This window comes from Salvia miltiorrhiza, chromosome 7, assembly GCF_028751815.1.
Source record: "Salvia miltiorrhiza cultivar Shanhuang (shh) chromosome 7, IMPLAD_Smil_shh, whole genome shotgun sequence".
Taxonomy (NCBI): domain Eukaryota; kingdom Viridiplantae; phylum Streptophyta; class Magnoliopsida; order Lamiales; family Lamiaceae; genus Salvia; species Salvia miltiorrhiza.
In genome coordinates, this window is record NC_080393.1 from 44,672,413 (window position 1) to 44,688,911 (window position 16,499).

General features: G+C 38.3%; 1 long non-coding RNA gene across 1 annotated transcript; it reads right to left on the reverse strand.

Annotated features, from left to right (window-relative positions):
• Window positions 1–3,241: 3,241 nt before the first annotated feature.
• On the reverse strand, window positions 3,242–4,818 carry LOC130996278 (uncharacterized). The gene is made up of 2 exons (XR_009092474.1): window positions 3,993–4,818; window positions 3,242–3,457 (listed from the first exon to the last, which is right to left on the reverse strand). It is a non-coding gene; the product is annotated as an uncharacterized LOC130996278 (long non-coding RNA).
• Window positions 4,819–16,499: the final 11,681 nt, after the last annotated feature.

Here is a 16,499-nt window from a genome sequence, read left to right on the forward strand (position 1 = left end):
ATGGGAATTCTGAACCTGAGCTAGACGTTGATGACCCTTATTATTTTTCGAAAAAATTCAAGTTTTCCAATTACGTCCACTATCGTTGTTATTACTTTAGTTCATTATCTTCCCCAAAATTTAGAACAAAAGCTGGCGGGCCCAATCTCTCTTTTCAACGCAAAATTCACAGAAAACCTTCACTCTCATTATCTCTATCTCAATATCACGCTCATCTCCCTGTTCAGCGCCGCTGCCACCTTCTCCAGCGAATTCACCGCCTACCGCCGTCGACTCCCACCGGCATGTCTCTATCCTTTCATCCTCGCTGATATATGCACAAAGATGCATACCAAGATAAAAACCTTCACCCTCTCTCTTGGGTCTTCATCTCAGTCTCCCTCTGTCATTCTGATCGGCGCTGCCGTCGCTGTGGAGGGGCCGACGAATAAATAAGGCTTCATTCCTCCATCTTTTCAACTCCCAAACAGCACTGCACCTCTCTCTTCCTATTACTCCTCAATTTCTAGATTCATGCGCTAATTTCTCCTCAAAAATAAAATACTACCGCTGCTGCTACAACTGATATCCGGTGAGGGGTGCCGATCGTCGTCTCGGTTTAATCGGCATAAGTCGCCGCTGTCGCAAGATTCCTCCGTGTTCCTTCTGATTTTTGTGGTAGAGTATGTTGGAGGTTGATGAAAAAGAATGGATGATATTATATTTCTATTAACTCTTAGCTCAAGAAATTTTGTGGAAATAAAAGAAAAAAAAATTGTGAGAAAAATTATTTGAAAAAAAAAGAGAAAGATTGTGAAAGTCAAATTTGCATTAAAATTGTGAAAGTCTAATTTGTATTGAAAATTTGTTAGAAATCAACTTTATTTGGGAATGAGTTGAGAGCATAAGAGAGTGTTTAGCTTTGTTATTTGTTGTTAATAAATCCCTTGACTTGATTATGGTGACATAGTTGGGAGGAAGATGAAATTTATTTCATACTTGTTTTGTAAAGATATAGGTGTTGTGTTCTTGATTTATTATTAAGTTACTTAGTCTAAAATTATCCACCTTAACCAATGCCTCTACATTACGACCAAAGAAAAAGATCTTTTTGATCTTAGTCCCAACACATTTTTAGTGATGGAGATTATAGATGTTCGACAAGTCTATGGTAAGTGATCTACATTACATTGAATTTTGATGAGAGTATACACGTCGCATTCCATCAATTGAGAGTTGAGTGATACACGTACTTGTGAGATTCAATTATTTAGAATGTCAAGATTGATTTTAATGTAGATTATGCATGTTGGTGATTTTTGTGTTTGAATTGTTTACAAATTGAAGAATTCATTCATTCTATTTTTCTAAGGCATCGATAATCTAGAAATCTACACATTCGTGTTATTGATTGTGTTCTTCTCAATATTCGAGAATGAACAATGTCTTAAGTTTGGGGGAGTTCATAACACTCATTTTCCATGATTTTAATATTCTTATGATGTCAATTTAATCTTGTGAAATATAATACTTTCTCGTACTTTGGCAAATTCTATAGAAATTTCGAAGCTGAATTTGAATGAATGTTCTATATAAAAGTTGTGGATTATCTCGATACGAGTTCATTGGTGCAAACAGATTAGAGTTCGGACGAGAGAGAAATGAACGTACTAAGAAAGTCGCGGGTAGAGTGAATAGTGGCCGACGAAATTTTGCGAATTTTTGGAATTTTTTGGATTTTGTGATTATTTTATTTATTTTAGTTGCTTTTTTTTCAATTATATCTTTAATTTATTTTTCTATGTCTAGCTAGTTTCGTTTCTGATTCTATGATTTGTAAATAGTTGATTGAATTTATGCGATTGATTTGTTGATACCTTTTAGACTTTCAGTTTCTGATTAATAAATCTTATGCTTATTTCTTGTCGATTATCTGGCCAATAATTTCCATGTTTAGCTATTCGATTTGGGACCTAGCAGAGATAAATGTTTAACATATTCAATATTATGTGATGTGATTTTTTAACCTTGAGACCTAGCGAAGATAAGTGGATCATAGAGGGCTATTCTTATGTACTTTTGGGTGTTGGTAGATTTTCTTGAGACCTATCATTTATTTGCCTTAGTGAAATTCTGGTAAGTTCGGTATTTGAAGAAGAAAGCCGAAGGACTAAATTGCAAAGTTAGAAACACGGAGGGCTTTATGAGCAAAACTGGTGTTTACTTTGTAGATTAAGTTGTGACTGTAGATTTAGATCTACAGGTGAGGATTTAAGTTGAGCTCGGTTAGTTATAACCGTTGCTACAGTTCGTTTTCTTCATTAGCTCAGTTTGCAGCTAGGTTTTGGAGTTTTAGATTTGCTATTCAAAGTATGAGCAAATATGAGAGTTCTTGTATTCAAAGTTTGTGAGAAATCAACAAAATCTTTCTCAGTTGTCCCCTGGATGTAAATCTATCAAAAATAGAACGGCGTAAATTGTGTTTGTTCTTATTTCTACAATTTCGATTTCTTAGCTACTGTGTTCTTGAGTTTCTCGTGTTCAATGGTAGAATTTCTAACAAGTGGCACTGCCTGTGGAAAACGAACAACCGAAGTTCAATTCCTATCAAAGATCGAAGAGAAATTGATCAGAATTTGTACTGATGGGGTTCTACAAAGTTGGGCTCTGGAGAATAGAGATGAAAGCCCTCTTGACTCAGCAAGGACTTGCATCTGCTTTAAAGGAAGGAGATGCTGGAACTTCATTCATCTCGATGATTCGAATGACAAGAAGGCAGAGGCAAAGGCAGCAGAAGGAGCACTCAAAAGGATTGAGATCCAAGAAAAGGCTCATAGCCTCATTATTCTGTGTCTGGCAGACAAGGTCTTGAGGGAGGTAGTCAAGGAGAAGTCAGCTGTTGCAGTTTGGGCAAAGCTAGATTCTGTGTATATGTCCAAGTCTCTTACAAATCGGCTATACATGAAGCACATACTCTATTCACTACAAGAAAAATGCTAATAGATGACACACAAAATGTGTCATCTATTAGAAAATCGTCTGTTATTAATGTAGGTGTAGTCTATTAGGGGGCATTAATAGACGACACGCGCACGTGTGTCATCTACGCGCTAATAGATGACACCCACGACCGCGTCGTCTATTATCCCAATTTTTCAATTTTTTATTTTTGTTTTGCAATTATATTTAAATTTTCTATTTTTATAAAATAAATATTTTATTAAATCAGAAAATTCATAATAAATATTTTAAAGCATATACATGAATAATAAAAAAGTCATTCATTAATTTCAAATATTCTTTATCATCCTACATTAAAATAATTTGTATCATTCTACATATTACATTGAAATATTATCCATCATACAAAAATATATCATTTTCACTAATCAAATAAAAATAAAATGGGACAAATATAGCATATATTTCTCGGTTTCCCCTTGCTATCGACCACCTTCTCAACATGATGCATTAGCTCCTGTTAACACATAGCATAAAATGAAGAAAACTGTTATTTACCGCTGATCTCTAATTTGTTGATCCATATTTCTAAATAATTTCAAAACTTAACATAAATTATCAAAATTATGATCACCTCAAATTACATCATGTAGACAAAATGATCCAAAAATCCAACCCCAGATTACAATAATTCCAAATGCTTTTTATCAGAAAAGTGCAATAACCATCGATCAATTCACAGATATAGATACAAAAGCTTTAGACTGAGCACTGAAAGGTAATGCATGAACAGCTCAATATAAAATGGCGAAAATTGGAGAATAATCACAAATCAACCAAAGTTGGAGGCGATGGATTTCATTGAAAAATATTCATAAAATAAGCAAACAATCAAGCGAGACATAGAATCTAATTATCTAAAACAAATCAAACATTAAATATTTTTCTTGGTTCCTTTACAAGCTTAAAGAAAAAGGCATATAACAAGATTAAATAGCCATAAAATCGTTGCTAGTATCAACACAATCCGTGAGAGAGCACAGAGAACTCACCAAAAGTGGGACCCACACGGCTGCCGGGATGAAGGCGAACCAGTGAGGCATAGCAGCCAGATCACCTTTGGATGATGAGTATCAAGAAACGCGTAAATAGGACACTTCTTCTCACAGAACTCTCTAGCAAGCTTCACCGATTCATCAACCATTCCAGCAATCTGTGTGTATCAGGAGCTCGAGATGCCTACAACCATTGCAGTTACTCATCAAAAAACCAATACTTTTGTGCTATACGGCTAATACTAGATCAACATATAACAAATAAAGATTGCAACCCTGAATAAATATCAAAAACAACAAATTCATTTCTAGCTGCAAAAGAGCAAAAAAGAAATCACAAATCAATCAATACGTCCATAGGCTCAAGCAGATCATGAAATGAGGCTGATAAAATGTGAAAAAGAACGGAGAAAGTTTCATAAAAACTAAATGAGCAAAATCTGAAACATATAGGTTTGAAAAGGACCAAAAAAATATATATTAATTAACAAGAGAATCAAAATGGAATAAAGAGAGAAGATAATAACACCCAATGAAATATATCAGGCGCAAACTGCCAACAAAAATGACTAAAAGTTAGATTCCAATTAGAAGAAGAATTTCTCATGTAAAAGTATACTGCTTATGAAACTGTGAAATAAGTGAAACTATTCGAGAATATATTGAACTCAGAGTCATTGATTTATCAGATGCAAGTTAAGCACTACTTATTAGTTCAAAAATAGTTTAGGTAAAAACCAACACGCTAAAGTTCCTCCATTTGACTGGCTCAGATTCTCACCTGCAATCTAATTTCAAAATGTTTGTTCTTCATTTCATCAGCATTCTCTGTCTTTCCCAGTTGAAGAGACACGCTATGTGATGCACAGATTGTTACGTAGCTAGTTTCTGCCGAAGCCTCATCAAGATCAAGTCTGACTAAGCTACCGACACGTACAGTTTGACCAGCCTGCACGTGGTTAAAACACAATCAGCTAATTACATGATGCATTGGCCCAGTAATTTAATTTTTCACACATATGTTCGTCACCTCATAGAATAGCACCTTAAACCTATTGTTCATTCCATGGAACAAAAACTAACACATTCGGAACAAAAACTCAAAAAAAAAAACCTGCTGCTATCGAACGGAGGTGGTGGCGAGTGCGGAGGAGCGGCGAGATCGGGCGGAGGCGAGGCGAACGAGAGCAGAGCGACAGCGCAGGAGCGGCGAAACAAAAGCAGCAGGCGACGGCGGAGGCCGGTGGTCATCGTATACCACCAAATAATTCCTGCAATTCTACCAAGAATTAGTGAAGTATAGTAACAAGCAGAGTCGAACCACAGAGAACGGGTAAAAGCATTCAATTTCCTAAAGATCTAAAATTGGTGTAGCCATCACGCCTTAATTTTGAGAGAAAATATTAATCAACTAATAAATCAAATAAACAATTACTATAAATCAATCAAAGAAATGTAACTCGGCTTGAATAAATCCATATTAATTTAATAACTTCGTTCATTGACGCAAAGATAAATTAATCCCTATTAACCAACCAGTTATAGGATACCGTGAATGCAACAGATGTACCCCACTTCCTACTTACTGTGTCGATAGACAGCTGGAGACGCCAGACCTGCCTGTTAGAGTATTTCTATACTCTAAGTTTTGTTGTCATTATGTAGACAATGTACCAGCAGTATCTCAAGATGTTCAGATACGATTACAAGCAAAGTACCATTCAGTATCTGGTACTTTGGCTGATACTTTCTTGCGCAGGTATCCAGCAGCTGCATTGTGTTTTTCCAGCTCATTGGTGTTTGAGTATATCACGTCTCTTATGGATATATATCTCACATTATATCATCAATATGCTCGAAATATTGAGGGATTATAATTATAGATTGAGTATATCATCTTTATTAGAGTTCTACTCAAGATATAACTCTTTCTAGGGTTTGCCTATTTAAGGAAGAGAAGGAGGACGTTTTTGGTGGCTGATTTCATTGATATTCTTCTACATATTGGAGAGTAATTTCGTGGGTTTCAGATCATACAATTTCGTGAGTGTGTGTGATCTTGTTCGATTGCTTTTTCATGGGTTTATTTAGCAATCTGTTGGGGTAGTATTTTCTTATTCATTTGTTGCTTTCTCCAGCCTGTTGGTGGATGATATTTTCATGGGTTTAGGTGGTGAATGTGTAGTATTCACTCTTAGAGAGTTGATTGTCGTTCTTCTATCAATTATTCATCGTTGTGAGGGTTTGGGAAGATATTGAGGCTAGAAGGCTAGAGAGTCTGTCGCATAAGTCCTGTAAATATCTTATCTTCACTAGTGGATAATTTACCCTGGGCGTGGCCCCCCCGACGTAGGTGTTTTATCACCGAACTGGGTGAACAACTCTTGTGTTCAGTGTTGTTACTTTCGTTGATACTTTGTGCTGTACGTTTGCTTTTTGTGTGTGCGACATATGCAATTGGATAGGCAACTTTTCAATTGGTACCAGAGCGGGTCACCCAAATTATCGGTGTTGATCCTGTGCTTCCGTCGCCTATCCTATTGCTGCGTTCGATGGCTACCCACAGAGAAGGACAGTATGCTTCCAAACGTATCTCCGCCGATGTTACAACTGTCGGAGATATAGGTACTGATTTTGATGTTGTTGCTTACTCTGCCAAGATCAAAGATGTTCAAAATTCTGTTGTTTTCAATTTTACGACTGATGAGGATACTGACAATGATGATGAGGAATTTGATGAGAACTACTTGGCTGACAATTATGAGATGTTGTATAAAAAATGCCTGGCAATGCTTGAATTGAACAAATCTCTCTCCTCGCGACTTAGTGATGTCTCCAAAGAACGTGACGAGTTTAAGGATCTTTCTGAAAGTCTCGAGAAAGATATTTTCGTTCTCCAACAAGATATGGAATTGAAGATTCGCGAGTTGGAACATCATCAGAAACTTGTCAGAATGATGAACACGGGTACTGACAAGCTTAAAGAAATTCTGGAGAGTGGTCAGAATTCTAACAATAAAGCGGGAATAGGTTTCGAAGAAAAAGGAGGGATTCCCAAAGCCGATGTTATCAAGCCAGATGTCAATCCATCAAAGGAGGAAAATCGGAATATACCTCAGAATGTTCACAAACCTGCTGCGTACAGGAATCTTCCCTCAAGAAGGAACATCTCTAAATCTTTTGTTCCTATTTGTCATTATTGCAATCGTCGTGGACACATCAAACCTCGATGCAGATTTTTTCTTGATGATAGAAGGAAGATGGTGGATACAAGAAGTTATCAGGCGAATAAAGTTCCTATTATTGAAAAATGCGGCAAAGAAGGCATTGGTTATTTCAGAGGAAAGATTGGTCAACCTCATTCGAATAGATCATCTGCAAGGGCTTGGCGTCCTATCTGCCACTTTTCTGATAAACCAGGTCATATTAAACCTAATTGCAGATCATACCTTGAGGATAACCAGAAGAAGAAAAGAAGAAAAATTCAAAAGAAATGGGTGCAGAAATTAGTACGAGTTTCTTCTTCAGTTTCTGAGAATGTTAAAACTAAAGTCTCTGCAGATGTTAAAACAGAGAATGATCCTATTGATGTTATGGGTTATCCAAGCAAATTTATTGTTGATGCTCCTACTATGAATGAAACTGCTACAGAAGTTGCTCTTTTCGTTGGTCCAGCAGATGTTCCTGTAGCTGTTACAGAAATCGCTCCCGCCATTGTTCATAAGTCACTTGATCCTGCTATGAAGGCTCTACTCCGAAGTATGTTCTTTAAAATGTTCTTTCATAAGAACACATCTATCTCTTGTTGAGGGAGAATTGTCCTTGATGTATGACAAAAAGGGGGAGTATATGGATTATGGTATTGAGGGAGAGTTGATCACATTGAGGGGGAGTTGTTGCTGTTTTGTTTCTGCTGTGCATTCAGGTGTTGAGCAGAATTTGATTTTGTCTACACCAATGACAAAGGGGGAGATTGTTAGAGTATTTCTATACTCTAAGTTTTGTTGTCATTATGTAGACAATGTACCAGCAGTATCTCAAGATGTTCAGATACGATTACAAGCAAAGTACCATTCAGTATCTGGTACTTTGGCTGATACTTTCTTGCGCAGGTTTCCAGCAGCTGCATTGCGTTTTTCCAGCTCATTGGTGTTTGAGTATATCACGTCTCTTATGGATATATCTCACATTATATCATCAATATGCTCGAAATATTGAGGGATTATAATTATAGATTGAGTATATCATCTTTATTAGAGTTCTACTCAAGATATAACTCTTTCTAGGGTTTGCCTATTTAAGGAAGAGAAGGAGGACGTTTTTGGTGGCTGATTTCATTGATATTTTCTACATATTGGAGAGTAATTTCGTGGGTTTCAGACCATACAATTTCGTGAGTGTGTGTGATCTTGTTCGATTGCTTTTTCATGGGTTTATTGAGCAATCTGTTGGGTTAGTATTTTCTTATTCATTTGTTGCTTTCTCCAGCCTGTTGGTGGATGATATTTTCATGGGTTTAGGTGGTGAATGTGTAGTATTCACTCTTAGAGAGTTGATTGTCGTTCTTCTCTCAATTATTCATCGTTGTGAGGGTTTGAGGAGATATTGAGGCTAGAAGGCTAGAGAGTCTGTCGCATAAGTCCTGTAAATATCTTATCTTCACTAGTGGATAATTTACCCTGGGCGTGGCCCCCCAGACGTAGGTGTTTTATCACCGAACTGGGTGAACAACTCTTGTGTTCAGTGTTGTTACTTTCGTTGATACTTTGTGCTGCACGTTTGCTTTTTGTGTGTGCGACATATGCAATTGGATAGGCAACTTTTCACTGCCTATTTCCCTTATTAAAATATAACCTAACTGCAGACGCTAGACCTAGATTTAATATTCTAATAACATTAAGATGAAGGAACCCAATTTAGACAAATTACCCAACAACGCAAGTAATAATTCGTCTACCAATTTATTCCTATTATAAACATGGTAGCTTTATCACTAATCAGCTCTATTATAACAATTACGGATTGGAGGAACCAATTGACTTTAATCCAATTAAACCTAAGTTGGCCAGACTTAAATAAAATCAGAATTGTCGTTAAACACAAGGAATAAATCGAAATCAATAGGAATAAACTATATGAACAATTAGGTCTCACAGATATTAAATCAGTACTTCATTATTCTCGCCGAATTAAGAAATTAACTACTCATAATTAAACTATCATTAATCAAATAAATAAAAGCAAACATAAAATTCAAGAAATAAATTGCAAATTAAAACAAACCAATCACCACACTTGGAGTAGAATGAAAACGTCTTCTGCCAAGTTCACTAGAATTCGAAAGTTAAACTAAAATAAATTCTAAGGTAAAGTAAAAGTAAAAGTAAAGGTGTCTTCCCCCAACTAAAATTACTCCCTAATATACTACTCTAAAGTTGGTGGCTAAGTCCCCAACTAAAACAAACCTATGGGAATAAAATCCCTAGTAGCCGTCCCTGCCACACAGCTGAAGTGAACTCTTGGTTCAAAATCTGCAAGTTGCAAAAATGACCCACTGGAGTGTCGGAGGAGCATTTCAGGTTGGCAGCTTTTCCTTTCACCATGACAGCTGAAGCGAACTCTTAGTTCGCGAGTCTTCCACCAAATTCTATCACTTCATGGGCAGAGATGAAGAAGCTATTCCTGGAACATTTTTTCCCTCCCACCAAGACGAATGCATTGAAAAAGGAAATTAGTAGAGTGAAGCAGGAGTACGATGAGTCACTAAGCACATATTGGACTCGATTTAGGAGGTTGGTGGATACCTGTCCAAACCATAAGTTTTCGGAGGAGGATTTGCTTCAGTATTTCTATCAAGGGATGACGGTAGATACCAAAAATCTGGTGAATTCATCAGGTGGATGAGCATTTTCTCAAAATACAGTGAGCGAAGCTAAGAAGTTGATTCAACACTTGGTGGAAGCAACAAGAGAGTATGATGAGCCACGCATTCAATTGCTCAAGAAAGTTGCAAAGGCAAGTTTCTCTAACTTTGAGGACAAGTTCGAAGAAAGAATGGGAAGAATGGAAAGAATGTTAAATACTGTGGTGGAGAAGGTGGCAAATACTGGACAACTGATAGAAAAACCATGTAGAGCGTGTGGTAACTTTGGCCATACAAGTTTACAATGCATCGGGGGCGACGAAGATCTTCAAGCCCAAGTGAACTCGTCTCACAACTTTTACAACTATTCTGATCTACTGTCCCCTTTGCCCAAACGGGACCCCTACTCGAGCAACTACAATGCGCCGTGGAGAGATCACCCTAATTTTCGTTGGAGAGACCAAGGTAATCAAGTGCAGCAGCAGCAGAGCTATAGACCGCCTCATCAAAGAGGATTCCAACAAGCACCACCACCTCCACAAGAAAATCAAGGAAAAGCTCTTGAAGAGATGATGAGAGAGTTGATTGGCTCACAACAATTGTTGCAAAATAATTTGCAAACAACCAATGAAGCAGTGCAAAAACTTCAACAATCTCATGCAGAGCACAAGGTGCAGATGGAAGGGTTGGCTCGTCAGATATCTCAACTGGCAACGACCGTGAATCAACTCAAGGGCAATCAAGGTGCTTTACCATCCCAAGTCCAATTGAATTCGAGGGAGAACGTTAGTATGATTACTTTGAGGAGTGGCAAGAAGTTGAGTGAGCCCATAAGCCAGAATTCAAGTGGGTGTTCGAGCAAGGCCTCTGGAGTTGAATCTCAATAGTAAAAATTCAAAAATTCTGGAGAGAAAACCGATTCTGCTACCCTGAATACAGATACGTCCGATTTGGCCAAACAGAATCGTAACCCGACAGCTGGGCAGAAAGGACAAGAAGCAGAACACAAATTGGTTGAGGGTGAGCAGTCTAAGGTTCATAAACCTTTAAGTCTACATGATCCCGAGATCGAGATACGTGTTCCCTTTCCCAGGAGGTTAGCAAAGAAGAAGCCGGAGGAAGAGCTCATCGACTTCATGAAAATATTTGGGAAGTTGGAGATCAATTTTCCATTCATCCAAGCACTCAAGATTCCTCCGATAGGAAAGTTAGTGAAAGACTTCATTGCTGGTAAGTCTAAGAAATTTGGAAAAATTGTGATGGGTGAGAACGTGTCAGCCGTGATACAAAAAGAGTTACTGCCCAAATGCAAGGATCCGGGTATGTTTTCTCTGCCATGTTTCATAGTTGACACCAAGATTGAGCATGCTATGTGTGATCTAGGAGCTTCTATTAATGTCATACCTTTAGCTGTTTATGATAGCCTAATTGGTGTGAAGTTGGTGGATACTAAGGTGGTGATTCAGTTGGCTGATGGGTCATGTGTTCATCCTGAGGGTCTTTTAGAGAATGTTCTTGTGAAGGTGCATGATTTTGTTTATCTTGTTGATTTCTATGTGGTGAAAATGAGTTGTATGCAGTCAAAGGAGTCAGCTGGTGTTCTGTTAGGTCGTCCTTTCTTAAGGACTACTAGGTCAGTCATTGATGTTTATAGTGGTACTATTTGTTTGGATTATCATGGAGAGAAGTTCACTTTCAACATTGATGATACCATGAAAAATCCTCTTGTTGTTAAAACTGTTTGTGCCACTAACATTACTGACCCTTTTGTCCAAGGACATCTTGAGACTAAATCTGTGCAAGACAAATTGGAACCGACCTTGATCAAAAGGGCAACTGGTCTTGATGCTCGTGGGATGAACAATGAAGAAGTCAAAGAATCTATCAAGTCTCTTCATGCCCACTCGAAATTGGCAGATTCTGGAAATATGTTCTGTTTGGCCAAACATGACAAATTTCTTCATACTGGCTCAAAACTCGCAAGTTCTGGACATACAAATTGTTTGCCCAAATGGAAGCCACGCGACAGAAGTCTGCATTTTGATGTGAAACCACCCGACTTAAAAGATAAGTGTGAGGAGGAGCTCCGTCTGGAAGTTTATCATACCAACATGGGGTATGAAGATCTAATAGCGATATCGTATCACAAGCATCGATTCTGAAGAACATTTGAAGTTGGTGAAAAGGTTCGATTTATGCTTGGAAGGCAGTGGATAGGTCCTTTTGAAATACAATCTGTTTGCCTAGGTGGAGCGGTGGAGATTAAGAGTTTGGCTACGGCACAGACCTTTTTAGTCAACTATAACAAGTTGGAGCCGTACTACGATGCATCTCACATGACGACAGTGGAAGAAATTCCATTGTCACCTCAGACGTGATTCTGATTGCATCATAAAGTCTAGCCAAAGACTTAAATAAAGGCACTATTGGGAGGCAACCCAAATTTCTTTTCTTATGTTTTGTTTGCTTAGTATTTTCTTTGATTTTGCTTTTGTTTTTTATTTTCAGCCGCTGCCGTCGCCACTCCATTTTTGTCTGCCTCTGTCCCGCATCCACAAGTTGCCACCATCAAAGACCGAGAAAAAGAGCATGATTGAAGATCCAGGTGACATCTTTCCCTTCTTTGTGTTTTTTTAGTTTATTTTTTTTCTTGTGTCTTTTATGTGTTTAGTTTAGTGTCTTGTATGTTCCCTCTTTATGCATTTTCCTTGTTTGCTTGAGGGCAAGCAAGAGCTAAGTGTGAGGGGGGAGCGCATCTTTGGGAGCTTTTGTTGAGTCTATTTTATGTTGGGTTTTGTGTGTCTTAAGCCAAGTAATTGTTGAGTATTGGTTGCTAAGCATGTTGCCAGGATTGAATTATGTGACGAATTTGATAACTCTATGCTTGAGATTTTAGGGAATTAAATGATTCACCTGCTCTCTGTGGGATCGACCCTGCTTGTCATCATACTCACTTAATTCTTGATAGTATTGCAGGAATTATTTGATGATATACGACGACCACCAGGTGGCTCAACTTTGTTCATTCCGTGCCTCCACACTTTTTGGACGCAGAGGTGATCAAGGAGTTCTACAACTCCATCGCGTTCAACGCCAAAACTGGCAAGTACTCAGCGCAGATCATGATCTTCAAAATCGCCGACTTCTCATCCTCTGAGAAACATACAGTTAATGTTTCTCAAGCTGCCCCACCAACGGATGTGCTCACGTCTTCTCTGAAGAAGTCACCAACAAAATCCTTTTGTCTGCATTGAAGGAAGATTCACCAACTGAGGTGAAGAGTATCATGAGCATGTCAGTTCTTCAACCACATCTCAAGATTCTTGCCAAAATCATTAAGAGGTGATGGTTTGGTATCTTGGAGTCGCCAGATCACATTTCTCGACCCCACAAGACACTGCTTACTGCACTGATCCAAACGAAACCATTCAATTGGGAACAAGCATATCTCCAAGTTCTTGCAGAAGAGAAGAATCAAACCCATTCCTCCAGACATTTACGTCAAGAAAACAGGGTATCTTCAATTATTCTTCACAGCACCAAGGAGATTCAATGCTTCGGAAGGAAGAAATCAAGGTGACTGATTCCATCAGTCCATTCAAAGGTGCCTTGAGCTCATCTCGTATAGCTCTTTCACCACCTTCAACATTAGCAACGGCGATTGTCCCTTCGTCGTCTATCGAAGTCCACCGCTGCACACGATCTTCTCAATCAAGACGTGATGCTGGAAAATCTGCAATGTCAGACCTCACGCCTGACATTACCCCTTCCAATCTTCTTCCTTTGATTGCAGAGGTCTCAGAAATTACCACTGAGAATCCTTCAGATCCTACTGCTCAACCCCAACATTCATCTTCTCAAGAGGACTCTCAGTCACCTTCTCAATCAGCTCAACCAACTCAAGCTGATCAACCTCCTTTCTCACTAATATATGAAAACATGCCTCCTTAAAGAAATATTCTTCAATTCGTCACTGAAACCTTTCTCACAAAGGTTCCAGACATAGACCCCTTCATTCTCTCCTCTTTAGAGACTGCTATCTCTTATCCTCAAGAACTTCAAAACTATTTCCTAGGTCTTGCTCAGCATTGTCTCAACACCTACGTTCCTTACATCCAGCCAGAAACACATCCAGAAGAACACCAAGATCTTATGCTTTTTTTCTTCTACACCTTCATCAAAACTGCTCATCGATCACATATTCGGGACCTCAATGTCCTGATGTCTGAGTTCGATTTAGACTCTGTTGAGTCGGAGTTGTACAAAAAGTTCGGCATCACCAACATGTGGGATGCCACATGATGTGTTTGCAGTTATCCGTGATTATCTGCACACACATGGTTTTTTGTGTATGACCCTTGGACAAGAAGACATGCCAGCAACTATGGAAGAGGATCATCGAACTGTTCCTTCAACTGAAGACAAGGCTCTTCAACTCGAAAGGCGTATGGAAGCTCAAGAAAAGGAACTCACTGATCTCAAAACCCACATCCATACCCTTGAATCACAGATACTGTCAATCAGGCGGCTACAAGACCCTTTTCTTTCTGCCGATGCTAAAAAAGAGGGAAGAGCTTAAGAGGGAAGAGTTTAAAATAGAAGAGTTGAAGATTTTCGAAGAGACGAAGAAGGAAGAAGGGAGCGAAGAGGTAAGTGAAAAGAAAGCCACAAAGGAAAATTCTCTCAAGCGACCTATTGGTGAGGAAAAATGACGATGTTGTATTTGTTTGTTTAAAATGAACTTGACTGGTCAGGGACTTACTGCTAATCAGTTCTTATGTAATTTATAATAATTACCTCTTTGACCTCATCCTGAAGACAATCTCTTTTTGTCCAGGCTCTGATTAATCGTTTATGTCTTTTAAGTTATGCTTTCTTCTTGTTCTTCCTTCAGTCTGCACGATCTTAGGTTTTTTTATTAAGGGGGAATTGCATTCACCCTGTTTAGTATCTTACATTTTTAGTCGTCTCTTGACTCAAAACTGTTTGTATGGTTTTGGCATCATCAAAAAGGAGGAAATTGTTGGGAACTTAATGAAATATCATATCCCTAGTTTTGATGATATCAAAGCTCCTTGTTCTTATTGTAATAAACTAGACTTTTCGAATTCAAACATTAGAGTTCATGTTTTCTAGTTAGATTGTTGAACACTAAAGATTGTTGCGAAAAGATAAAGTCAAATACTGATGTATTGACTAGACGAGAGTTTCACTGAATGATCAGTGATAACTGAAGTATTAATGCGGACCACGTGGAATCAGCGGACTGATACTTATGACAAGTATCAGTTGACATTCTTCATCGGATTGAAATGCTGGAACCAGCATTAAATGCTCCTGCAACCGCATTAAATGCAGAGATTTTGAAGATCGTCCTTTCTCTGCAAAGAGTTCCTATTTGGTGCAAGCTTTTCAAAGGCGCCCTACCTACCGTACCTTTGAGACGACGTCCCTCACCAAAATAGAAACCTCGAAGATTGTAACCTCATCCAAATTCAAAGTTACTCTCATAACGGACGAACTCTTGAAGACCTTCTCTCCAACGGATCTATTCAAGACTTCGCCTATAAATAGAGCTAGAGGAACACTACAATCTTCACCGATTCAAATACACAAAATGAACCTCTGCCAAATTTGCAACTCAGCCTTCAACTGCCTTCAAAAGTTTGAATCGAAGAAGAGAATCCCCAGAGTCTAAATCAGTTCACTGATTATCTATATTCTCTTAATTATCACCTTAGGTATATTCTTGTTCTACCCAAAGCCTAAGTTTTCGATTACTTGAGAACCTGTTCTCAGTAATCTTAGTTGAAAGATTTCGAACTCCTTTTCAACCGACCAAAAAGAGTGTTTGCGTAGAGCGGAGTTCAGAACAAAGTGGTTCTGACTCCAAAGATCTTAGCCAAGCGCTACAAAGGCACGTGTGTGTCTTAGCGTGCTAAGAGCGAGCGAGAAATCCAACCCAGTGTGTTGGTACTGAAAATCTGATTTTCAGTTGTAAGGTTTGCTGTGCACCCGTAAGCAGCAGCCCAAAGTGTTGGTCAGACTTATCATCTGGCCGTGGACGTAGGAAAGTATTTTCCGAACCACGTAAAAATCCATGTGTTCTTTATCTGCTTTCAGTTTTTCTTTATCTGCGTTAAACTTGTTTTTCAACTGAACTTGATTAACTGAAAAATGGAACTAAGGATTGTAACTGACAAACCTTTCAATAGGGCTACTTCGATTAAGTTTAAATTTCCGCTGCAGAGTTATTAGTCTAACTTATCAATCTTTTGATAGTCAGTAAGATTAGTAACTCTACTCTGCTTTTCAAACTCTAGACTGAAGCCTTACGTGGATATCAGTTAAGCTTTGTGCTCGACTAATATCAAATTACTGAAGTCACTTCAGTATCAGTCTACAACCTATTTCCAACTGAAATTAGGTTTGTTTGTTTTCAATCCATGAAAAATAGCTTTCAGGTGTATTCCTCCCCCCATACACCTGTTCAGTCAATCCTCCGGGACCCAACATAAGGTAAGAGAACTACATGGGCTTTGATTCTTCATTATTCAATGAAGATACGTAGGCCACTCAATTTTAATATTTGTATTAAAATTGAGCTCAAGCCCTTAATTATTATTTTTTTCGCCTTGTAA